Source organism: Eriocheir sinensis, chromosome 57 (assembly GCF_024679095.1).
Source record: "Eriocheir sinensis breed Jianghai 21 chromosome 57, ASM2467909v1, whole genome shotgun sequence".
In the NCBI taxonomy this organism is placed as follows: domain Eukaryota; kingdom Metazoa; phylum Arthropoda; class Malacostraca; order Decapoda; family Varunidae; genus Eriocheir; species Eriocheir sinensis.
The window spans coordinates 10,911,098-10,938,532 of NC_066565.1; the positions used below are offsets into that span (position 1 = coordinate 10,911,098).

A 27,435-nucleotide genomic window follows, 5' to 3' on the forward strand; every position below is an offset into this window, starting at 1 on the left:
GCCCAGAATCGTCCAGAGTGGAGTTTTAGAAAAAGTTTGAGAAGAGTTCAGCCTTAGAGATAGATGAGACGGCAGTGTTGCCGTCAGGACTGAGAGTGGAGGAAAGATGAAGAAGTGAAGTTGGAGGAGATTTTTTTGGCTAGATGCCAGAAGTCACGGGAAGAGTTAGAAAGCAAGGTTTGACATTTTCTATTAATGAAAGAATTTTTAGTTAGTCGGAGAATAGATTTGGCACGATTTCGGGCAGAAATGTAAAGTTCATAATTAGCATTAGTTTGAAGGCTCTGGTACCTTTTGTGAGCTACCTCTCTATCATTGACAGCACGAGAACAAGCGTGATTAAACCAAGGCTTTTTTGCGTGAGGAGTAGAGAAAGAACGAGGAATGTATGCCTCCATTCCAGAGACAATCACCTCTGTGATGCGCTGAGCACACACAGAGGGGTCTCTATCCTGGAAGCAATAATCATTCCACGGGAAATCGGAAAAGTACATCCTCAGGTCGTCCCACCGAGCTGAAGCAAAATGCCAGAAGCATCGCCTCTTCGGTGGGTCCAGAGGGTGTACAGGAGCGATAGGACAGGATGCAGAAATAAGATTGTGATCGGAGGAGCCCAACGGAGAGAACAGTTTGACAGAATAAGCAGAAGGGTTTGAGGTAAGGAAGAGGTCTAGAATGTTGGGCCGATCTCCAAGACGGTCGGGAATACGTGTAGGGTGCTGGACCAACTGCTCTAGGTCGTTGAGGATAGCAAAGTTGTAGGCTTGTTCACCAGGATGGTCAGTGAAAGGATGAAAGCCAAAGCTGGTGGTGAACATTGAAATCTCCTAAGATGGAGATTTCAGCGAAGGGAGAGTGGGTCAAGATGTGCTCCACTTTAGAATTCAAATAGTCAAAGAATTTTACATAGTTGGTAGAGTTAGGTGAGAGATAAACAGCACATATGTATTTAGTAATAGAATGACAGTGAAGTCTTAACCAGATGGTGGAAAATTCAGAAGAGTCAAGGTCGTGGGCACGAGAGCAAGTGATGTCGTTGCGCACGTAGGCGCAACATCCAGCTTTGGATTGAAATTTAGGATAGAGATAGTAGGAGGGAACAGAGTAGAGATTGCTGTCAGTAGCCTCAGAAACCTGTGTTTCGGTAAGGAAGAGAAGGTGAGGTTTAGAGGAGGAGAGATGATGTTCCACAGAATGAAAATTAGAGCAAAGACCGCGAATGTTGCAGAAATTGAGAAGAAAGAGGTTCGAGGAGTTATCAAGACACCTCTCGGGTCGGCAGCCAGAAGGGGAGTCCTCCCTGGGGGGATTTGTGGTCCCCCCCCCCAGTCGGGGACTCCGAGGCTTGGTGAATGTGCGCCATTGTGAAATTTTAATTTTGGGAAAAGGTGTATATGTTGTATGAATGTAGTGTGGTGTGGATAAAGAGAGGATCTGTCTTTAGAGAGCATGCTGAACTACTCTCCGGTGTTGGTGAGACAATAGGGAAACGGTTAGTGAGGACATGGGAAGGGTCTTTGGAGGGCTTCAGCTCCCTTCTCACCTCCCATATATACATCACCGGGAGTGGCTTGCGCCCGTTCGGTAGGTGTCTTCCTACCTACTCCAGCTATATTAAACAAAGGGTCGACAAGGGATTAAGTTTAGCCTGATTTAGCATTTAGCATGTATTAGGAAGGGTGTTGGAATCAGATTAATCACAGAAGGATTGTGTGTGTCGAGTAAAGGTGAAGAAGAGCTGCTCCGATGGGGCTGTGGGCTAAAAACAGCCAACGAGACTCCACATATGACAAAAAGATATCAAGTGTATTTTTTTCATTTAGTTAGCAGGAAAATGAGTGGACGTAAGACTAAAAAATCCTCGTTAACATTACTTCAAACAACAGCAACAATAATAACAACAATAACAACAACAGCCTCTCACCTCCCTCCTCCGCCACCTCAGAGTAATGATACATTGCTCTTCATCCTGCTTTTCCTTCCCCTTCCTTCCCTTCCCCATCTCTCCACCTCCACCCCCCCTCCCCCTTCCCCATCCATCGCCTCCCACCTCCCTCCTCCCTTCCTTCTCTCCGTCCCTCTGTCCCTGCCTTGCTCCCCCCATCCCCTCCCCTCCCTCTCGTTTCCTCTCCTCCCCCTCCTCCTCCTCCTCCTCCTCATCATCATCCCCCCCATCTGATCATTTTTCACAGCTTGGTCAGTCATAAATCCCGCGAGGCAAGGCAGCCGAGGTCACGGAGTCAAAAGTCACGTCTTTTTTATTATTATTATTATTATTATTATTATTAATAATAATAATAATAATAATAATAATAATAATAATAATAATAATAATAATAATAATAATAATAATAATAATAATAATAATAATAATAATAATATTGTTCTTATTAATAATAATGATAATATTGTTATTATTAATATTTTTAGTCTGTTATTATTATTCATCATTATTATTGGAGTTGTTGTGAAGATCGTTTCATCCCCAACATTATAGTTTTGTCTTTTCTTATTTTTCTTTCATATTATTTTACCTCTCTATCATGATTTATCTATCTGTTTATCGGCCTGTCTTTCTTTCAACAATATTATTCTTTGGTCTGTTTTTTGCGTTGCCTTCACTATGTCATTCTTGTAATTATTATTGTGCTTATTTATCCGCTTATTTATGTATTTATTCATTCATTCATTAAGTAGCTCATTAATTACCTAGCTATATAATTACTCAGTCAACCATTTACCAATCTCCTCATGACAGCATTTCTCACACGTACAGAGGCAGCGAGCGGCGGACGAGGAGAGCCATCTTGAGGAGGTTAGCGGAGGGGAGGCAGGCGGGGCAGCCTCACACCTCACACCTGCTCTCTCTCCCTCCCTCCGTGATGCAGTGTTTCGGCGCCACACAGACACGCTGCCTCGGCCGAGTAAGTACTTGAGGCTCTGTTCTGTTCTGTCCCGTGCTTGTAAAGGCTGCGGCAGGAAGGTTGAGGGCGGACCGTTGCTGTGCGGAGGTAAAGGGTGCAAGGAAGGATTGGTTATAGCGGTACAAGTGGTTACATAAGAACATAAGAACGTTGGAATCTGCAGGAGGCCGGTAGGCCTATACAAGGCAGTTCCTTTGACCCTAAGCTCCCGTGTATCTAACCCCACCTAGTATCGCTGTCCATGAATTTATCTAATCTATTTTTGAATGTGACAACTGTATTGGCACTCACCACATGACTGCTAAGCCTATTCCACTCATCCACAACCCTGTTGGTAAACCAATTTTTGCCTATGTCCCTCGTGAATCTGAATTTATCCAGTTTAAACCCATTACTTCGTGTCCTACCCGGTTCTCTTACCAACAAAACCTTATGAATATCTCCCTTATTAAAGCCCTTCATCCATTTATAAACCTCGATCATGTCTCCACGCACCCTTCGCCTTTCTAGAGAATGCAAGTTTAACTGTTTGAGTCTTTCCTCGTATGGCAAGTTTCTCAACCCCTGAATCATCTTAGTCATCCTCCTCTGCACCGATTCTAACATTTTGATATCCATTCTATAGTAAGGTGACCAGAACTGAACCGCATAGTCAAGATGAGGTCTAACTAATGCTAAATATAGTTTGAGGAAGACTTCGGCGCTTCTGTTGCTTACGCTCCTTGAAATAAATCCCAGTACCCTATTTGCTCGATTTCTAGCTTGAATGCATTGTGCCCTTGGACGGAGATCAGAGCTCACTAAGACCCCTAAATCCCTCTCGCACCCAGACCTGCTTATGAGAGTGTCATTTAAGTAAGGGTTGTGAAAGGGGTTGTTCCTACCTACACTCAGAATACTGCACTTCCCTACATTGTTGTTGTTGGTATGCCGAAGTAGATGTTTTAGTAATAGCCGTGGTGGTTGTGGTGGTAGGAAGGGGGTGGTAGGAACCGTAGAGTTGTGTTGTTCTTGTTGATGTCACCTTTTCTGCCAGCCTCGGTCCACACAAGGCTGCATGTACCCAACATATTTCTACCTCCAAAGATCTCGCCTGTACCCGCCACACCACCGTTGCTGCGTCGCTTAAAGATAATCCTCCCCAGCCTCCAGGAAGCCACACACGTCATCCCTTGAATAGCTTCGCAGGCCCAGTACCTATAGCGTGTTCACCAGCATGACTGAGCCCGTCCTCGGCGTCTGATGTCTTAAGATAATTGGGGGAGGCGAAGGGATGAAAGGAAATAGGAAAAAGAGCAAATTTGGAGAAGCAGTAAAAGGGAATATTAGATTATTGAAGTTATTAGCACGTGCTGAATGTTGAAAGCTGAAGAGAGAGAGAAGGAGAAAAAAAGAAGGAGAATAATACATAAGAAAAAGGACTGGAGGAAAACTGTAACGAAGAAAAAAAAGGGAAAATTACAAAGGGAAAAACAAAGTAAAAGGAAAAAGGAAGTACAAAAAATACGAAATAAAAGAGAAAGGAGCCGCTAGCCAGTGACCCACACGCCCACGCCACGAGCTAGGACCATGCAAATAGTGATCCACACGCCCACGCCACGAGCTAGGACCATGCAGCCAGTGAGCCACACGCCCACGCCACGAGCTAGGACCATGCAGCCAGTGAGCCACACGCCCACGCCACGAGCTAGGACCATGCAGCCAGTGAGCCACACGCCCACGCCCACGCCACGAGCCAGGACCATGCAGCCAGTGACCCACACGCCCACGCCACGAGCCAGGACCATGCAGCCAGTGAGCCACACGCCCACGCCACGAATCAGGACCATGCAGCCAGTGAGCCACACGCCCACGCCCACGCCACGAGCCAGGACCATGCATCCAGTGAGCCACACGCCCTGACCCACGCCCAGAGCCAGGACCATGCAGCCAGTGAGCCACACGCCCACGCCCACGCCACGAGCCAGGACCATGCAGCCAGTGAGCCACACGCCCACGCCCACGCCACGAGCCAGGACCATGCATCCAGTGAGCCACACGCCCACGCCCACGCCACGAGCCAGGACCATGCAGCCAGTGAGCCACACGCCCACGCCACGAATCAGGACCATGCAGCCAGTGAGCCACACGCCCACGCCCACGCCACGAGCCAGGACCATGCAGCCAGTGAGCCACACGCCCACGCCACGAATCAGGACCATGCAGCCAGTGAGCCACACGCCCACGCCCACGCCACGAGCCAGGACCATGCAGCCAGTGAGCCACACGCCCACGCCCACGCCACGAGCCAGGACCATGCAGCCAGTGAGCCACACGCCCACGCCACGAGCCAGGACCATGCAGCCAGTGAGCCACACGCCCACGCCCACGCCACGAGCCAGGACCATGCAGCCAGTGAGCCACACGCCCACGCCCACGCCACGAGCCAGGACCATGCAGCCAGTGAGCCACGCCCACGCCACGCCACGAGCCAGGACCATGCAGCCAGTGAGCCACACGCCCACGCCCACGCCACGAGCCAGGACCATGCAGCCAGTGAGCCACACGCCCACGCCACGAGCCAGGACCATGCAGCCAGTGAGCCACACGCCCACGCCCACGCCACGAGCCAGGACCATGCAGCCAGTGAGCCACACGCCCACGCCCACGCCACGAGCCAGGACCATGCAGCCAGTGAGCCACACGCCCACGCCCACGCCACGAGCCAGGACCATGCAGCCAGTGAGCCACACGCCCACGCCCACGCCACGAGCCAGGACCATGCAGCCAGTGAGCCACACGCCCACGCCCACGCCACGAGCCAGGACCATGCAGCCAGTGAGCCACACGCCCACGCCACGAGCCAGGACCATGCAGCCAGTGAGCCACACGCCCACGCCCACGCCACGAGCCAGGACCATGCAGCCAGTGAGCCACACGCCCACGCCCACGCCACGAGCCAGGACCATGCAGCCAGTGAGCCACACGCCCACGCCACGAGCCAGGACCATGCAGCCAGTGAGCCACACGCCCACGCCCACGCCACGAGCCAGGACCATGCAGCCAGTGAGCCACACGCCCACGCCCACGCCACGAGCCAGGACCATGCAGCCAGTGAGCCACACGCCCACGCCCACGCCACGAGCCAGGACCATGCAGCCAGTGAGCCACACGCCCACGCCCACGCCACGAGCCAGGACCATGCTGCCAGTGAAGGTGCGGGAAAAGAACTACAGTGATCCAACACAAACCAGTGGGAGCCCAGAGACCTCACTGCTCGATAAACACATTACTCTGATGCACTTGTCTGCTAATATAGTGTCTTCCTACTCTGTGGCTGGCTCAGAGGGGGCTCAAGTGCGTGCTGGGGCCCTAGAATAATAAAGTGACCCCTCTTAGGCCATTTCTGCGCCCCAAGTGCCGCCCATGTCCAGAGTAGTAGGTAACTTAAATCATGGCTGACGGATCCCACGCGTGATTCTGATCCTCGGCACGCGATAAAGTCATGAACAGCACTTACTTGTACCCACACCTCGGCCAGGACCTTTCCAGCAGTGATGGTAACAGCGGGTAGAGAAGTAGTGAGAGTAGTGGTAAGGAGGAGGAGGAAGGAAGAGGATAACAGTCAGGATCAACACTCGACTGTAACCTTTATTTTGATACCATATATATATATATATATATATATATATATATATATATATATATATATATATATATATATATATATATATATATATATATATATATATATATATATATATATATATATATATATATATATATATATATATATATATATATATATATATATATATATAAATATTTATTATCAAAAGAAAGCAAGTGAAATGTATTATTCATAAATGAGAAGAGATATGGTTGAATACTAAAAATAAAACATGTATAATAAGACCCTTTAATATAGGTTGGTTTATATAGTGAAATGATTATAAAAAAATACTATTTTTTTTTATTTAGATATCTTAAAATGGTTTTAATACAAGTCAGTCAACATATTGAAGTGTTCATATATTAATTTTATGCAGATATATTAATCAAATCAAATGAAATAATTAAATAAAAAAAGTTATAAGCAAATAACTAGGATGTATCCAAATAGCGGCAAAAGGGTCGAAAAACAGGCTGTTTTGTGACGGCTCGACGACGAACTTGGAATCGAGCTATCAAAAAATCCTTCGAGATGGTCAAACTAAATTGCCATGAGGGGCTACATACCAAATTACGGCTTTCTAGAGGCAATAGCAAGGCCACACTAGACAAAAAAGTTAAAAAGTCTCGAGTTCGTAAAAATCGCTCTCGACAGGATTTACGTTTCGAGCTCTAGCGACGAAACTATTCGGAGTATGGAAATGTTATGCACAATATTGGAAATAACATTGGCAGGGCTAAATCATTTGTAAAAATAAGCTTTTTTGAAATTCTCAATAAATGAGCGGGTCTCAAGGTTGGGAACTCAAAAATAGATTTTTGGGGGAGTCGTTTTTTAGGAATAGGCGCACCTAACATCACCAAATGTGGGGTACAAACTTGGCGGAGGGACTGTTTTGGTGGGACCTTTAAAGGTAATGGGCTAAAGAGTAACCAGTCTTGATATTTTGTTTCTATTTATTAATGATCCACGAGTTAAATCAAAGTATGTACTTGTCTTTGTATTCATTCATACACACTCTGGTAATATTTCTGTGGAGTCTGATTCACTTATTAGAGTGACATTCTATTGTGATAAACAGTCAAAAATTCGTGTCACTAATAAAAATTATACTAGTAATTTAAGTTTTGGCACCATGAAATATACACAAATAGATAAATATGAAAGTTCACGAAGTCACAATAAGTGACATCACCTGCTTTGCGCAGTAAAAGTATGCTATTTTAGGTATCTGACACCAGCAATATGGCAGGCTGCTGCTGCCTCGGCCACAGATTATTTCCAGATTGTCGTACTCAGCCGATTATGTTTCCCGACTTCCTGCCCCAAAACTGTCTTTTGGGCTCCAAAAACGAGAGTAACTTATAGTTATCGTTAAAAGAGTAAGATCCTGATGTTTCTCGGCAATTGTTAGGCGTCAAAAATCGTTAAATACTATGCTCTGAGTACGACAATCTGGCAACGGTAGGTATACGTATTTTCATATTATTGTTCTGTTGTTTATTGAATGTTGTGTTGTAAAAAAAGAATACTCATAATTTTATTTTTTGGTTATTAGGATTCTTTACGAAATACAATTATAACATTACCTTCTTTAACTTAGGAAACGTCCTGAATCCTGGATCGGCTATGGTGATGTTAGGTGCTGCAATTTATACGATTTTTTTACCCTTTCGAATCGGTTTTCGAGCCGGTCGCTAATTTAAGAATATAGCCCTTTCATTTTGCCGTCGTTTGATACCAAAACCTTTACTGAGCCCCAGAAATAAGGGAGTTATAGCGATTCGCACCAAAGCGGATGTTTTTCCAAAATTCGCGGCTTAATGACAAGGCTGGGGCAAGTGTCGGTTCCATAGTATTGGGTTCACTGATTCCACACATACTTTTTTTCCTGCAGGACGGCTGTTCCACTGACGGCTGACTCGAGTTCAGAAAAAAAATAGAACAGGTGATTCTATACTACATCGCCTCGCTTGAATGGCCAGACAATTGTTTCTAGTTCTTGGGTTAGTTTGGAGCCCAAAAACCTTGGAGTGATTGAAGTTACTGAACTTCTTTAGTTACTTTAAGACCTGAATCACATCTCCTCGTAAGCGTCTCTCTTCTTGGGTCGTTCAGTGAAGAGGAGGAGGAGGAGTAGAAGGTGAAATATATGAGGAGTCAAGAGCAAAAATTAAATGTCCCAGCGAATCATGCAGAGAGAGAGAGAGAGAGAGAGAGAGAGAGAGAGAGAGAGAGAGAGAGAGAGAGAGAGAGAGAGAGAGAGAGAGAGAGAGAGTCGTAGTAGTAGAAGACACGGTAGGTGATGTGGGCGTGTCTGTATCGTGTCCCGCCATTTTCTGAGGTTATAATGTGGTCTGCCTTCCCTCCTCCCTTCCTTACTACCTCCCATCTCTCCTTCCTTCCTTCGCATCTCCCCCCTTTCCTTCCTTTCGTCCTACCTTCCTTTTTTCCTTCTTTTCTTACATTTTTCGTATCTCCCTCCTGTCCTTCCTTCCTTCATATCTCCCTCTTCTCCTTCCTTCCCTCCTGCCTTCATGCTCCCCTGACTTCACATCTCCCTCCCGTCCTTGCTTCCCTCCTTCCTTTCTTTATTCCATCTTCCCTTCTTTCCTCCAGTGTTCCTTTCCCGTCTCCTTCCCTCCCTCTCGTCAGGAGGATGCTCACCAAAGACAGACTAACCAGTGACTCGGAAACTATCATGCCTTTTCCCGTTTCTCTTCCTACTCCTCTTCCTCCTCCTCGCTCAGGTATGAAGCTTTGTCACCTGTGGGAGAGTATGCACAGGATTGTGTGTGTGTGTGTGTGTGTGTGTGTGTGTGTGTGTGTGTGTGTGTATATATATATATATATACATATATATATATATATATATATATATATATATATATATATATATATATATATATATATATATATATATATATATATATATATATATATATATATATATATATATGTGTGTGTGTGTGTGTGTGTGTGTGTGTGTGTGTGTGTGTGTGTGTGTGTGTAAATGGCGGAGCAGTATTGGATTTGGGTATACATAGGCAGCCATTCATACATACATACACACATAAATACATATACATGCAAATTTACATTTATACGTTCTTGACGTGTGTGTGTGTGTGTGTAGGGGGGGGGACGTGAATAATGTTGTATAGACTTGACTTGCATACACATGTCGAGAGAGAGAGAGAGAGAGAGAGAGAGAGAGAGAGAGAGAGAGAGAGAGAGAGAGAGAGAGAGAGAGAGAGAGAGAGAGAGAGAGAGAGAGAGAGAGAGAGAGAGAGAATGCTGGTGTAATGTCTATAGTTAGTATAATGCCGCGATGACCATGCTGATGCGATACGATGCCTTGGAAAAAAATACACAAAAAAAGAAAAAGGGAAAAAAATAGAAAATTCAATAATTGGAGTTTATATTATTTTCAAACAACAATGTTATGAACTTTTAACGCACCTGTTATTATTATTATCAGTAGTAATTGTTGCAGTAATAGTAGTGGGAGGAGGAGAAGGATTGTTGTTGTTATTGTTATTGTCTTTTGCTGTTTATCTATTTTTATCTACTTTATTTTATTTACTTTGTTTACTCTATTATCATTGTTATTGGTAGTGTTCTTGTTGTTGTTATTGTTTATTTATTTCGTTAACTCTTTATATTCACAGATGAGGGAACGCTGTGCCGGCGCCGGCGCTGCCAAACCTCAGGTGAGTCAAGACAACACTCGTGAAGGTGTGGCGCGTGTTTCTTACCTTAGGCAACCTTACACCTGGGAACACACACACACACACACACACACACACACACACACACACACACACACACACACACACTCGTACACACAGTCTCTTGGGAAATGGTTGGCACTTTCATATATTTACCAAACACACTCTCTCTCTCTCTCTCTCTCTCTCTCTCTCTCTCTTTAACCTTCTATTTCCTCTTCGTCTCCCCTCTCTTCCTTTCTTCGTTCCTTATTTTTCTCTCTCCTCTTCCTTCTTCCTGTCTCCTTCAATCTCTCTTTTCTTCGTAATTCTGTCGTTCCTCCTTTTTTCCTCTTTATCTTTCTATCCCTCCTCGCCGTCGCTCTCTTTCTTATATCTTCCTCTCTCCCCTTTCGTTTTCATCACTTCTCCCGCCTCTTTCTATCTGTCTATCTTTTTATCTATCTATCTAAATATCTATCTTTTGTCATGTCCTTCCCTCCCTCTTCCCTTCCTTCCCTTCTTCCTTCCTTGCATTACCTCCTTCACCTCTCCTCACATTGTCCTTCATTCCCTCTCTTCATCTCTCGCAGTTCTTTCTCATTCCTAATTACCTTTCCTTCCTCCCATACCTTCATCTTCCAGTTTCTTCCCTTCCCTTCCCCTGCCTTCCATCCCTTCCTTCATCTTCTTTCTCCCTCCTCCTCTTCGTGAATGAAATAGAAAAAAATAAAATAAAGGTAAACAAGCGGGTGTCGTCAGGTCCCGCAGGTGTGAGTTTCCAAGTGCGGGGAATCCCGGGAGGAAGTTGGGGAAGGTTTTTATCCCTGACTATTTTACTCCTTTATTTACTCCTTTGTTTTTGTTTTGTTTTTATTATTTCCTCTCTTAACATTTTCTTAATTTTGTTTTAGTGTAGAGGAGTTCCCTTTGACTGTTTGTTTGTTAGTTTGTTCTTGTCTTTGTGTTCTTTTGTTTGTTTTTTTGTTATATTTTTTCTGTCTGTTTTACTCATGTTTGTATTTGTACTTTTTACTTTTTTTTTTGTTTTTTTTTGTGTTTTTTTGTTCCATATTTTTTGTCTTCATCTATTTACATGTTTCACCTTTGTCTTGTGTATATTCATCCCGTCTTGTTAGTATAGTCTATTGTTTTTGTCTCGACTTTCCTTTTGACATTTTTTTTCCTATTTTTGTTTTGTTAGTATTTTGTCGTATCTAGTTTTTGTTATTTTTTTTCATCCCACCTTGTTTTTTTTTCTTTTCATTTTTCTTATATAACTTTTTTTTGGCCCATCTCTATTTTGTTCGTTTTATTTTTATTTTTATTTTTATTTTTTTTGTTTCGTTCCACCTTCTTTATTCTCTTATTTATTCTGAACCTTCTCCTTGTCATTTTTTTTCTTTTCCTTGCATATATTTGTTTTTGTTCTATTTTTGGTACTTTTTATCACATTTTCTCTTCTCATTTGGGCAAGGTGAGGGGAAGGAAGGGAGTCTAATCCATCTGCAATCAGCGAGTCTCCGCGTTGCTCAGGTGTTAAATTTTAGGAAAGTTCATTTCGCTTCCCACTGACTCCATTCGATTTATTTTAAGTGCCTTCTAAGCTCTTCCCTCCCTCTCTTTACCTCCTTCCTCGGTCCTCTGGCTTTCCATTTTTTTTTCTTATTTTATCTCTTCCTCGTTTTCCCCTCTCTCTCCTTCTCCCGATTCCCTCCCTCGCTTCCGTCTTCCGTTCCTTCTTTTTTCGTTCCTGTGTTCTGCCCTTCCCACTCTCCCACTCTCTTGTTCTTCAGCCTCTCTCATTCTCTCCCTCTTCCTTGTTTCTTCCCTCTCGTTTTCCCCTCCTCTCGTCCCTGCCCTCTCCCTCACCCCTCTCTGTTTCCCCCTCTCCCTTTTCCTCTTTCTTTCCTCCTTTCTCCCTTTTCCTCTTTGTGTCCTCCTTTCTCGTCTCCTTCTTTCCTATTCCCACTAACTCTTTCCCCTCTCGTTTTCCTCTTTGCATCTTTTCCTCCCTCTCACCTTCCTCTTTCCCTCTTCCTTGCTCCTCATTCTTTTTCCTTTCTCCCCTTTCATAATTTTTTCCCTCTGCTTCATTCCCAACCTCCTCTTATGCCTCTCCCTCTCGTTCCCACTCTTTCTCATTCTTTTCTATTACTCTCTCCCTTTTCCCCGTTTTTTCTGCCCTTTATTTATCTCTTTTCCTCCCTTTTCCATCGTTCTCACCCTCTTCTCCCACCACCACCACCACCATTAATAATAATAATAATAATAATAATAATAATAATAATAATAATAATAATAATAATAATAATAATAATAATAATAATAATAATAGTAATAATAGTAATAATAATAATAATAATAATAATAATAATAATAGTAATAATAGTAATAATAGTAATAATAATAATAATAATAATAATAATAATAATAATAATAATAATAATAAGAACAACAACAACAGCAGTGACAACAGCGGCAGTATCGTCCCAGTCCGGCCTTTCAGCGCACCGTCCGCCTCCCCGCCCTTCGCCTCACCTTTGTCTGTTTCACTTTATCTCCTCGGCCTCGCGCGTCCCTTCATTTGAGATTTTTTAAAGCAGCCGCCCCTCGCTCCCCTTCCCTACCCTTCCATTCCATTCCTTGCCCTGACCGGCCCTGCCCTTCCTTTCCCTACCCTGTCCTTCCCTTCCCTTCCCTGCCCTTCTCTGTCCTTCCATTCCCTTCTCTTCCCTGCCCTGCCCAATCATTCCCTTCCCTCCCCTTTCCTCCCCTCCCCTCCCGTTCCATCCCCTTCCCTTCCCTTCCCTTCCCTTCCTTCCCCTTCCCTAGCCTACCCTCCCCTTTCCTTCCCTTCCCTCCGTGACTATAATAATTTTTTTGCAACCTTTTCCCATCATTCCGCGTTTTGCATTCCGTTCCCTTCAATTTTCGTCATTTTCCAAACCGTTCTCCACTTTCCCCTTTTCACAATGTTACTGGATTAGAAACGGAGAGAGAGAGAGAGAGAGAGAGAGAGAGAGAGAGAGAGAGAGAGAGAGAGAGAGAGAGAGAGAGAGAGAGAGAGAGAGAGAGAGAGAGAGAGAGAGAGAGAGAGAGATTGATTGCTGGCGTTTATTTATATATTTGTAGTGTGTTACTGTTTTTTCTTTAGTTTTCACTTTTTATTCTTTACAACTCGTGATCAGTGATCAGTTTTTTGTTTGTTATATGCCAGTGACTTTTTTTTTTATTATCATTTACAGGCATTTTTATTATTTTATAATATTATTATTCATTATTATTTTATTATCTATCTTCCCATTTATTTTCTATTATTCATATATTTTCTGCAGCGTATTCTTTTATTTTTTACACACTCCGTCCCCTCCCGCCCCGAGGTGAAGCATTACTCTTTTTACCTCTCCGTCCTCTTCATCTTCACTTTTTGTTCCTTTTTCCTTTGCACTCACACGAGTGTGTGCATGCCCGTCTGTGCCCTTGGGCAAGTTAGTCGATTAGTCAGTGTGTGTGTGTGTGTGTGTGTGTCTGAATGTGTGTGTGCGTGTGTTTGTGTGTGTATTTACCTATTTGTAATCTACCGGGACCGAGCTAAGCTCTAATAGTCCCGTCTCCATATATACATTTATCCAGCCTTTCCGTGTGCCTGGCGTCTCCTGCCAGCCGTGGCCGTCACTCAGCCGTCCAAGTCACCTTGAAAACTTATGCCGCCAACTCTTGAGCTTTTTACTGTAAACTCGCTACACCCAGGTGTCTTTAGGGCAGAAGTTAAGCACACACACACACACACACACACACACACACACACACACACACACACACACACACACACACACACACACAAACACACACGGCTAAATGAATTCACTAACATTTTTTCCGTTAATGCATATCCTAATCCAAGACTCATGAAAAACTTTAATACTTGGAGTGGTGAGGCCTACTGAAGAATCAAGGAAAGAAGTAACAGGGAAAATATATTGTCAAGGAATCGAAAATACTCTACAAAAGAGGGAATAAATCCAATCAAAAATAGAAAAAAAAACAAGGGGACGCACCAACAAAACTGGAAAAAGCTAAAGAATAAGCAGTGAAGGAATGACACAACCCAACGTGCACGTTACCTCCGGAAAGAACGAAAGTTTCAGAATACTAAAAAAGGGGAAGCGAAATACGGAGAGCAAATTATCAATGCGAGACGAAACTACGAAAAAGAAAGAGAAGACGCAAGCGAGCATCTGAGCATTCCGGGTGAAGACACGACACTCTATTCACACTAACTCGGCAAATAAGTTCCTCACCCTCTCTCAAATAACCGCATATCATTGGCCAGTAAACAGGTAAGCCACGCCCATTCTCCAAATCAGGTTGCGTGTGGTTGGTTGATGCTGGAAAGCCTAAATCTCATCGGTGGTGGGCAGCCTAGCATCGGCAAGACATAGTGGAAGAGTTCACGTGGATATAGTATTATATAGGCTGAAAGTATTGTGGCTTGGCATTAAAGAAGGGGAGGAGGAGAAGCAAGGAGGGGGTCGTGTATGCATAGGAATGGCGGTAGTCAGGGCGTGTTGTCTGTGGAGCTGACGATACGTGAAGAGTGAGGTCGAGTTGATGCTTATGCTGCAGCGAGAGAGAGAATGAAAGGGAGTGAGGCTGCGAGATGAAATGATAGTGTGTGGAGAGAAGAGGGTAGATAGCAAGCCAGGAGGAAGGGAGGGAGTGAAGCTGGAGATGAAAATTGATAGTGAGGGGAGGAAAGAAGAGAGGGAGTGAGGCTTTGAGATGAAAAGATGGCATGAGGAGTGATGGAGGGAGATGAAAGATGGTGAGGAGGTAGAGGGAACGATGCTGAAGGGAGAAGATGGTGTCCGGTGATGAGAGAGGGAAGAGGAAGTGACGCGAGCAGATGATAATGATGGTGTGATGGTGAGGGTGTAAGGGAGTGTGTTTGGCAGAGAAGGAAAATCATGGAGGAAGAGAAAGACGGAAGGAAGTGAAAGTGGGATACAAACTTACGATCACAAGAAAGAACGAAGAGACTGAATGATGAAGTGAAGGAAACGATGAAGCAGGGAAGTGCAACCATGACGAATGGAGGAAGAGAAACAGACAAAGAGCCATGGAAAGTGGAGGAAGAGAAAGAGACTGCAAGGAGTGGACGAGGTAGATAAAATTACAGTCAAGGGAGAAGGAAAGGCGGACGAAGAGATGGAATGAAGCAATGAAGGAAACGATGGTGAGGAGAGTGAGAAGGGAGGCTGGTACACTAAATAAGGATGGTGAGGGAGAGAGTGAGGAGAAAGGATGGGAAGAGTAAAAAAGATGAAGGGAAACTAGAGAGTGAGTCAGAGAAACGTTATGAAAGGAGGGAAGGAAAGGAAATAATGGTGAAGGGGAGGGTAAGAAGGGAAGCAGGCAGACAAAAGGGGGAAGGAGGCAGACGATACAGGGGTGAAGGATGGAAAGGAAGGGAGGATGAAGGGAGGAAGTGTGGCGCGTTGACAGACTTTTTGTGAGGAAAAAAGAAGGAAGGCAATGAGGCTGACAAAGACGATAGAGAGGGAGAGAGCGAGGGAGGCTAACGTGAGGGAGAGAGGAAGCGAGGTGAAGCCATCGTGACGGGACTGAGAGACGCAGGAAAAACGAGCAGGAAAATATGTAAATGTAAGTGTGTTCGGACAGCCGTGAAGAAATATATAAACTTACCGAGTGTGAAGAAGGAAAATAAAACGGTGGGGCAGAAAAAGAACGTGTAAGGAATTCGGAACTGTACATGTAAGAAGACACGCAGGTTATGCCTCACCTGTCGATCTTATAATGTATTGCACTTCATTATTCAGTTTCCTTATCCATTCATTGTTTGCGTGGTACACTTTCCGTCAACACCTTTATTTCTTTTTCATTGCATCTCGTTATCCCTTTTCCTAGCATTCTTATCACATATTTCCATTTCATTATTATTTCAATTCCTTACATTTCATTCCCTTATTCACTTTCATTCACTTAGTTTCACTCCTTTTATTTTTATCTATTCCTTATATCTTTCCTCTTTTCTTATCTATTTATCCCTTATCTATAGTTATTATATTTCCATCCCATCATTACTTCACTCCCTTGTTAATACTATTACCTCGTTCACGGCGCGCATCAATCCATCAGTTCCGTTGCTGCTCATATTTCCCGCGAACGCATTTCTGTTCCTTATTTCTCGCCGCCTTGCGTCGCGTTCATCGTTTCCATTCCGCGCAACGAGCGGCAAAGCGGCGCGGCGGCGAGGGAACGACTGTTTTTTGCCTTCGTTTCGGCGGATAATTATAATTTCATTTGTTGCGGCGGGCGACGCGGCGGGCTGGCCATATTGATGTCGTCACTGGTTTGGCGGCGAGTGGGTGAGAGGGGGAGGGGATTATGGGGGGGGGGGGGGGGTTAGAGGGGTCGTGTGGGGCATGGAAGAGTGTGGGTGGGTGTGGGTGGTAGAGGGGTGTAAGGGAGTAAACATGGGAGATGTGGGTGAAAGTACTGTGGGGGTGTGGCTTGATGAGCAGACATGGATATGAAAAATAAGAGAAAGGTGACAGTAAAGTAAGAAGGAAAAAGGCTGGGAACAAAAGCAATGCCTAGCGAGTTAACAGCTGGGTGTTGCCTTTTGCTTCAAACTTATCAATGACAACAGCTGGGTGTTGCCTTTTGCTTCAAACTTATCAATGACAACAAGAGAAACAATCGCATTTGGAAGTACATCACACATTTTGATCAAATCGGGGATAAATGAGCGGGAAACTTGATTAGTAGTGCATAAAAATATGTTAAAGAGCACATTCATTGCGTTGTTAACTGCTACGTGTACGGCGAAGAGACTGACGCTGGGCCGGTGACGTGTCGTGAAGACGCTGCTCACTAGTATTAACATTCTTAGTGAAAAAAATAAAGAAAAGGTCCAAGCGCCAACCATCTGACGATGACAAAGTTCCATGTTAAGGTGGGTGGTAGAATCTTTATTCTACTCTGCTATTCACCACGAAACTACCGAGTCGCCTGTGTGTGTGTGTGTGTGAGTGTGTGTGTGTGTGTGTGCGCGCGTATGCGCGAGAGTGCGTGTGTGCGAGAGTGCGTGCGTGCGTGCGTGCGTTGTTAGGGCGAGGGTGTTTTTAACCTCTCGTCAGGCTAGTCTCGTGGTTCGTTGACTCTCCAATCACGCCACGAAGAGGTGGTGCGAGGACTCTCGAGAGTTGTCGATTGTTAGGCGGCCAAAACCTCCCAATCCGAGACTACCAATGCTATACCCAAGAGGTATAGTCATGCAACGGAATAATTGAAAACGCTAAGATAAATCATTACTTTAATATAAATAACTAAGTCACTCTGATATAAGTCACGCCAAGGAACAAAAGTAAAATAATAAAAGTAGCCTGCCTCGGTACGAGAGACGGTACCGAAGGCAAGGGGGTTCCCACTCCACTTACAACGTTAAGGCCTATTACACCCAATAACAATGCCACCACTTAAGAAAAGATAACAGGGCTGATATGTCAGCAACAATACAACAAGAAATATCCTACACCGCAGGCAGACTACCGGTGTTAGCAAAATTAAACACGTTGAAATAATTATTGCCCGACACAATAGTTACACTGCAGCAACGTAAGTGTACAATAGCTTGGTTAGACCCCTTTAGAACCCCCTTTAGTATATGTCATATTGTTTTGGTCTCCCCACCATGCAATGCACATTGCTAAATTAGGTGTGTAACATAAGGCAACTCATCCCTTAAGGGACGTAAACTTGGTTCTGTAATTATTGCATTCCATGAGCACCATTACGTTGTTATTGCCATTTTCTTCCGTTCTTTCCATCTTAAGATAGTGAAGTCTGTAACACCAGTGAGGAGGATGAGGAGAGATAGAAGCAGAGGTGGGCAGGCTAGAATGATCAACACTTTATACTGTAACCTGCCCACTGCAATTGGCATGGATTTAGCTTTCACTGGTAGCCTGGTAACATATAGTCACAGGTCTTTATCTGCCTCTGTGGTGGATAGTGGAGTGTTTCCCATGTGGTATTGTGGATATGCCCTCCCAAGGTGCAGGACTATATTTTTCTTAATTTAATTGTAGCAGACACTTTTTGTTCCACTCCTGTAGCTTGGCGAGGTCTTCTTGTAGGAAATACTCAATCAAGGGGTCAAGACAGGAGAAAATACACACACAAACACACACACACACACACACCCACACCCACACCCACACACACACACACCTGTACTCTTCCTAGTAGTATATGTAAATGATATACCGGAGGGAGTAAACAGTTATATGAGCCTGTTTGCAGACGATGCAAAACTGCTAAGACATATTAGAAACAGTAAAGACTGTGAAATTTTGCAAGATGACCTGAACAAGATTTGGAAATGGAGTATTAAATGGGAGATGGAATTCAATGTGAAGAAAAGTCATGTAATGGAAATGGGAAAGAGTGAAGGAAGATCAAAATGGCCATATAGAATGGGAGATGGAGAAATATTAAAGAAAGTTCAAGAAGAGAGAGAGAGAGAGAGAGAGAGAGAGAGAGAGAGAGAGAGAGAGAGAGAGAGAGAGAGAGAGAGAGAGAGAGAGAGAGAGAGAGAGAGATAATTTACATAGATTTATATAGAAAATCAGATCACACAGACCCCATGGTCCAGACTTGGTGGTCTGTCCTTAAACCTAAGTGATTTTACATTAATCAGATGCCTCCAAAACGTTGCATTTCTACTCTAATTGATATTAAGTTGAAGGAAGTGACGATCGAGCTTTTTTTGAAGGAGTCAATCGTGTTACACTGGACCACTGATGGTGAGAGCTTATTCCATTCTCGCACTACAACGTTGGTGAAGAAAAATTTGGTGCAGTCTGAATTTACTTGTCTACATCTGAGTTTTACGTCATTGTTCCTCGTGCGCAAAGTGTCATCGATCATAAACAATGATGATCTGTCTACATTCGTGAAACCATTAAGTATTTTAAAACATTCGATCAGTTTTCTTCGGAGGCGACGTTTCTCAAGAGGGAACATGTTAAGGGTGGAAAGCCTTTCTTCGTAGGATTTGTTGCGCAAGGAAGGGATCATTTTCGTTGCCCGACGCTGAACACCTTCTAATTTAGCAATGTCCTTTGCATGGTGGGGAGACCAAAACTGTACCGCATATTCCAAGTATGGTCTGACTAAACTATTGTAGAGCGGAAGTGTTACATCTTTATTCTTGAACAAAAAGTTTCTTTTAATGAAGCCCAACATTCTGTTCGCTTTATTTTCTGCATCGATGCAGTGCTGTGAGAATTTGAGATTTGAAGCGGTTTTGACCCCCAAGTCCTTGACGCATTGAACGCTTTTGAGTTTAACGCTGTGCATTTCGTAATCGAACTTCTTATTCCCCATTCCAACTTGAAGGACCTGGCACTTGTCTACGTTAAAGGGCATCTCCCATTTATCCGACCAAGCTGAAATTTTGTGCAAATCCTCTTGGAGGCTTTGCCTGTCTTCGTCAGTGAGAACCGAGTTACCAATCTTTGAGTCGTCTGCAAATTTACTAATGCGATTATTGAGTTCAACATCCACGTCGTTGATGTAAATAATGAAGAGCATTGGGCCAAGAACCGAGCCCTGAGGGACGCCACTAGTGACCGGCGCCCTCTCTGAGTTAAATCCGTCAATCACTACTCTTTGTTGTCTGTTGCTCAGCCAATTCGCGATCCATTGGTTTACTTGACCGTCAATACCTATTTGCTTTAATTTGTAAAGTAATTTATGATGCGGGACTATATCAAACGCTTTCTGGAAATCAAGATAGACTACGTCCAGTGATTTGGTTACGTCATAAACAGTGAAGAGGTCGTTATAAAAGGTTAATAGGTTTGATAGGCAGGATCTTTTGTTTCGGAAGCCATGTTGTGAGTCCCCAATCAATGAATGGCTTTCAAGGTAACTCACAATTTTGTCTCTAATTATGCCCTCAAGTACCTTACCTACAACTGAAGTTAGACTAATGGGCCTGTAAATACCTGGTACTTTTTTGTCTCCTTTCTTAAAAATCGGTGTCACGTTAGCTTTTTTCCAATCCGAGGGGACGATGCCTTGTCGCAAGGACATATTGAATACAGTTGTGAGGGAGGAGAGTATTTCGCTCTTTGTTTCTTTGAGCAGAGTTGGATATACTTTGTCAGGTCCAGGACTTTTATTTGTTTTAAGTGATTGGAAGGCTTTAAGGACTTCATCGGGTTTTATTTCAAAGTTAGGCAACGCATGCTCGGGATTTACATTAGTACTGGTGTTGGTGGTAGTGGTGGGAGGACTGTTAGTATTAAACTAGTGGAGGTGGTGGCTGGAAGGATAGCGAGACGGCCCCGGGTCCAGGAGGACGCGAGATCAATCCCCGCCCGGTGCCACCAAGCTGAGATTTTTCAACCGCCGCCGAGTGGCTTAAAACTACCCACATGCTGTCCAGAAGACCACCTATCAACCCGGACTCTAGATTCTAGGATCAAAGATGACCTCCGGGAGGGCAGCATGAGCCAATGCAAGATGGCGCCACTATAAACACTCGCCTGCGTCAGAACGGGCTGGGCCGACCATGAGGACCCACCGGAAAGAAGCCTTGGGCCGACCATCAGGATCCACCGGAGACAAGCCTACACGCGCAATAGGCCGCGACGTAAAAAAAAAAAAAGAAAAAAACAACGAAAAAAACAACAACGAGGAAAAGTAATTGTGTAATAGGTTTGCAACGTGTTGGCTGTCCCTGTTTTTAAGGGTCCAATTCCACTTCTGATTGCCTTTCTGTTGTTTACGTAACTGAAGAATGATTTCGGATTATTTTTACAGTTGGCTGCAACAGTTTCTTCATATCTACGCTTTGCCTGACGTACTAATCTGTTTACTCGTCGCCTGGCATCATTATAGAGTCTAATGTTCTCGGGCGTGCTTTGTTCTTTCTTTAATCTGTAAAACAATTTTCTCTCCTTGACTGAGTGTTTAATTTCGCTATTAAACCACGGAGGGCTTTTATTAGTGTTAATTCGCTTCTCGCACAAGGGGACAAATGTGTCCTGAGTGAGTAAGTGATTTTTAAAGTTTAGCCAGGCGTCCTCTACATTGCCGTCATCTGATAGTTGCATTTCTATTAGTTTTCGTCGGATTTCTACGAAGTTGGCTCTTTTGAAATTGGGCACCTTTACTTTATTTTCAGTCACCGATGTTTGAGCTCTAATGTCAACGCGCACTAATTTATGATCGCAGGAACCGAGGTGTTCTCTTACCGTGACATTACTGACTAGGTTATCTTGGGTCGTTATAACAAGGTCAAGTATGTTATTTTGTCGAGTTGGTTCAAAAACCATTTGGCTTAAGATAATTTTCTTCAAAAAATTCGATCATTCTATGTGACTCACCTTCTGTACCTGAGTGTCGCCCAGTCGATATGGGGAAGGTTAAAGTCTCCTAATATCAGTGAGTCACTGTTATTAAGTGACTGCCTTAAGACGCTGTACATTTCAAGGTCGTCATCGAGTGATTGCCCCGAGGCCTGTAGGTGACAGATATATTTAAATTGACTTTTACAATGTTTACTCGCACGCACAAATGTTCAACGTTACTGTTTCTTGGTGTTTTGTCAGTGGGTTGCAAATAGCTTTTAACGAAAAGGGCGACACCACCACCTCTACGGTTTACACAACCTTTGTTAAAGAGTCTGTAGCCATCTATGTTGTATTCGGAACTTAAATCAATATTTGTGGTGTTGATAAATGTTTCGGTTATAACAATTACGTCCCATGTGGAGAGAGAGAGAGAGAGAGAGAGAGAGAGAGAGAGAGAGAGAGAGAGAGAGAGAGAGAGAGAGAGAGAGAGAGAGAGAGAGAGAGAGAGAGAGAGAGAGAGAGAGAGAGAGAGAGAGAGAGAGAGAGAGAGAGAGAGAGAGAAAATACAATAATGGTGAAGAAATGGAGGGGTCAATGAGTTTAAGTACCTTGGATCAGTTATGTGTAGGCATGGTGGTACGGAGGGAGAGATAAGAGAAAGGGCATTGCAAGGAAGAAGGGTGGTAGGGTCTTTGGGACGAATCATGAAAGGCAGAAGTGTGAGCATGGAGGTAAAGAGGGATTTGAGAAATACAATAATAGTACCAACCCTCACATATGCAAGTGAAACGTGGGCCTGAAATGAAAGTCAGAGGTCTAGAGTGCAGGCAATGGAAATGAGTTATTTGAGGAGTGCTTGTGGTGTGAGTAGAATGGATGGAATGAGTAATGAAAGTGTGTACGAGCATTTTGGAATGTGTCACAGGGGTGAAGGGAGGAAGTGTGGAGTGGTGAAAAGAAGTGAAGCGACAGACTTTAAAGTGGTTTGGCCACATGGAGCGAATGGAGGAGAGTAAGATGACCAGAAGGGTGTATGTGAGTGAGATAGAGGGAGGGAATACTAGAGGACGACCTCCAGTGAAATGGAGGGATAGGGTGCAAGAGTACGTTGGGGAGAAGGGGGAAAGATCTATGAGAAATTTTGAGCAGGCACGGAAGGAGTGTCTGGATAGAGAAAGATGGAAGCTCTTCTGCCGTGGCCAATCCCTGGAGGGAGCTCCTAGGAGCAGGCGTCGATGAAATGATGATGATGATGATGACAATACAAGATAATCAACAGCCTGAGAGTCATGTTAATAGGATATTAGGTGATACGTATAAAATGGTGAGAAATAAAGGATTAGCATTCCACTACATGGATAAGGCTATGATGAAAAAGTTAATAACCACTATGATTAGGCCAAAATTGGAGTATGTGGAGGCGGTGTGCTCTCCCCATAAGAAGAAACACATAAAAAAACTAGAAAGAATACAAAGAATGGCAACAAAAATGGTTCCAGAACTGGAGGGATTGACATATAAAGAAAGATTAAAGGAACTGGACCTACCAACACTGGAACAAAGAAGAGAAAGGGGAGACCTAATACAAATTTATAAATTATTGAGCAAAATGGAAATAGATAATTAGTTACTACTAAATGAAAGAATAAACACCAGGAACAAAAGAGGACATAGTAAAAAAATGAGGAAAGGAGGATGCTTGAGAGACAAAGAAATATAGCTTCTCGGAAAGAAATATAAAGGTTTGGGACAAACTAAGTGAGGATGTAGTACCGGCGAAGAGTGTGCAAAGCTTTAAGGAAAAGTTGGACAAATACAGATACGGAGACGGGACCACACAAGCGTAAGCCCAGGCCCTGTAAAGGTACAACTAGGCAAATACACACACACACACACACACACACACACACACACACACACACACACACACACACACACACACACACACACACACACACACACACACACACACACACACACACACACACACACACACACACACACACACACACACACACACACACACACACACACACACACACACACACACACACACACACACACACACACACACACACACACACACACACACACACACACACACACACACACACACACACACACACACACACACACACACACACACACACACACACACACACACACACACACACACACACACACACACACACACACACACACACACACACACACACACACACACACACACACACACACACACACACACACACACACACACACACACACACACACACACACACACACACACACACACACCTCTTTCCATCCACAGGTGAGGTGGCCAGCCAGCAGGAGACAGTAACAGTGGCAGCTCAGGAATCAAGACTATCAGCAGCAGCAGAGGCAGGATGACCCAAGACTTACTCTGCCCAGGACCAAGAATTATAGTAACAGTAGCCGTGGTAGTAGTAGTAGTAGTAGTAATAGTAAGTCCGGCAAATCTTAAGTGGCGGCTCTGACGTAGACAGCCCGCGAGACACTGGTGCTGTCTCCAAATGACCTCGCGTACCGTGCCTCTCACACCCTTCTCTCTCTCTCTCCTCGTGTCTCTCTCTTTCTCTCTCACTCTAGTATAAAAACAAATGTTTTTTTTATGATTGATTCTCTATCTGTGAGTGAATACAAAGAAATTTGTACAACACTTGGCAGCGTTGCCACCGCGGCGTTGTCAGCTCGAGTCAACCCAACACACCGCAGTTGCCAGTTGCTCTGCCTGCTTGAATTATCGCATTTCTGCCATTTTTGGGTGTGTGTCTGCCATCTGCCATACAATATCAGCCATATGGCATAATTATGATAAAATATGGAGATTGTACCTGTATATGGAATGCCAGGACCATCAAGCAAATTTTGATGCAAGTCATCCAGGTGAATGGTGAGGTTCCGCTGGGGATGACCAGGGAGTGGGGAAGGAGTGGTCGCTAAGAACATTAAAATATTACACTTTGACCTTATTTCCACACCACCCAAGGGGTAAAGAGTCTTGGTGCATTTTTTAAAAGAGGTTTATTATTATTATTATTATGCATTGTCGTGCACCATACTCCCCGAATGAGAGTACACCCCCACTTTTCTCGCACACACACACACACACACACACACACACACACACACACACACACACACACACACACACAGAGAGAGAGAGAGAGAGAGAGAGAGAGAGAGAGAGAGAGAGAGAGAGAGAGAGAGAGAGAGAGAGAGAGAGAGAGAGAGAGAGAGAGAGAGAGAGAGAGAGAGAGAGAGAGAGAGAGAGAGAGAGAGAGAGAGAGAGAGAGAGAGAGAGAGAGAGAGAGAGAGAGAGAGAGAGAGAGAGAGAGAGAGAGAGAGAGAAGGGTGTGAGAGGCATGGTGTGCGAGGTCAGTTGGAGACGTGGCAACAGGGTCTAGCGGGCTGTCTACGTCAGAGCCGCCACTTAAGATGTGCCGGACTACTGTAGTGCGGCGACTATGCCTGTTGAACGAGGCTCCCAAAACCCACTTAGCCAGCGGGGTACCTCTTTGGCCGACTCGGTAAGGAGTGGCTCTCCCGTCACGCTGGTCGCGGGTTCAATCCCAGGCAGCCGGCGAATACCCTCTCCTTGTTGTGATTAATTTCTAGTGTGTTTCCATACACGCAGAGGACGTGTGGGACTGAGAGAGTAATAGAAAAAAGAGAATAGAAAATCTCGTCATTAAAGTAGTAGTAGTAGTATTTGTAATAGTAGTAGTATTTGTAGCAGTAGTATTTGTAGCAGTAGTAGTAGTAGTAGTGGTGTGCATGATTCCAAACTCCACCTTTCTGCTCTTCCTCCTAATTTATAGTTTGTTCTGTCCATGTTTTTCCTCCTCTTATATCTCCTCTTTGTTATATTTTCCCTCTCCCTTTTATACCATTTTTCCTTATTTTTCTTCTTCGTAATATTTATCTTATTCTCTCCTCCTCTTCCTCCCATAACCCTCTCTTTACCTTCTTACTGTTCATTTCCCATTTCCTTCTGGTCCTCCTCCTCTTTCTCCTGTTTCTCTCTCTTTACTCTCCTTTTTGTTCATTTTGTTTTTCTACTTGCTGTTCTAATTTTCCTCTTCCTGTGTTCCCTGTCCTGCCAAATATTCTTCCATCATTCCCCTGCGTCTGGCTTCCCTGCACCTCCTGTTCTGCTCTGCTTCCTTCCTACTCTACATCTCCATTCCTCCTCCTCCTCTTCCTATTCCTTCGTTTCCATGTTTCCCATCTGTTTCCTTCCATTCTCCTCCTCCTTTATGATTTTGAAGGAGACTTCTCTCTCTCTCTCTCTCTGGGGGGGGAAGACTTACACATAGTTATTTTCTTATTTCATTTATTAACATATTTCTTGATACATTTTATTGTTCTCCTGATCAAAGCCTGGGTGGGAAGGGAGAGGGAGATGCTTTCTCTGTCTCACACAGACACACAGACCATGAATTCAAAGCAAAATTGGACAAAAACAGATATGAAGACATGACAATACAAGTTTAGCTCAAATCATGTATACTACAACCAGGTAATCACACACACACACACACACACACACACACTTCTAATAGGAATGGTGTCACTTCAGAGAGTAAGGGGGAGGAGGTCTTATCTATCTGGGGGGGCATGTGTCTGTGGGTTTGTAAACATTATGTGGGGGACATCCTGTGCGTCCTGTGAACTGGAGAGAGAGAGAGAGAGAGAGAGAGAGAGAGAGAGAGAGAGAGAGAGAGAGAGAGAGAGAGAGAGAGAGAGAGAGAGAGAGAGAGAGAGAGAGAGAGAGAGAGAGAGAGAGAGAGAGAGAGAGAGAGAGAGAGAGAGAGAGAGAGAGAGAGAGAGAGAGAGAGAGAGAGAGAGAGAGAGAGAGAGAGAGAGAGAGAGAGAGAGATATACAGATTTCATAGAAAATCAGACCACATTAGACCCATTGTCCAGACTTGGTGGTCTGTCCTTAAACCTAAGTGATTTTACATTAATCAGAAGACTCCAAAACGTTGCATTTCTACTCTAGTTGATATTAAGTTGAAGGAAGTGACGGTCGAGCTTATTTTTGAAGGAGTCAATCGTGTTACACTGGACCACTGACGGTGGGAGCTTATTCCATTCTCGCACTACAACGTTGGTGAAGAAAAATTTGGTGCAGTCTGAATTTACTTGTCTACATCTGAGTTTTACGCCATTGTTCCTCGTGCGCAAAGTGTCATCGATCATAAACAATGTTGATCTGTCTACATTCGTGAAACCATTAAGTATTTTAAAACATTCGATCAGTTTTCCTCGGAGGCGACGTTTCTCAAGAGAACATGGTAAGGGTAGAAAGCCTTTCTTCGTAGGATTTGTTGCGCAAGGAAGGGATAATTTTCGTTGCCCGACGCTGAACACCTTCTAATTTAGCAATATCCTTTGCATGGTGGGGAGACCAAAACTGTACCGCATATTCCAAGTGGGGTCTGACTAAACTGTTGTAGAGCGAGTATTACATCTTTATTCTTAAATAAAAGTTTCTTTTAATGAAGCCCAACATTCTGTTCGCTTTATTTGCTGCATCGATGCATTGCTGTGAGAATTTGAGGTTTGACGCGATTTTGACCCCAAGTCCTTGACGCATTGAACGCTTTTGAGTTTAACGCCGCGCATTTCGTAATCAAACTTTTATTCCTCGTTCCAACTTGAAGGACCTGGCACTTGTCTACGTTAAAGGGCATCTCCCATCTATCCGACCTAGATGTAATTTTGTG

At 44.1% G+C, this 27,435-nt stretch overlaps 1 long non-coding RNA gene across 1 annotated transcript; it reads left to right on the top strand.

The window, feature by feature from the left end:
* The first annotated feature begins 2,780 nt into the window (after positions 1 to 2,780).
* LOC126984321 (uncharacterized) lies at positions 2,781 to 24,143 on the top strand. The gene is made up of 3 exons (XR_007736584.1): positions 2,781 to 2,924; positions 10,248 to 10,289; positions 23,994 to 24,143. It is a non-coding gene; the product is annotated as an uncharacterized LOC126984321 (long non-coding RNA).
* The last annotated feature ends 3,292 nt before the right edge of the window (positions 24,144 to 27,435 follow it).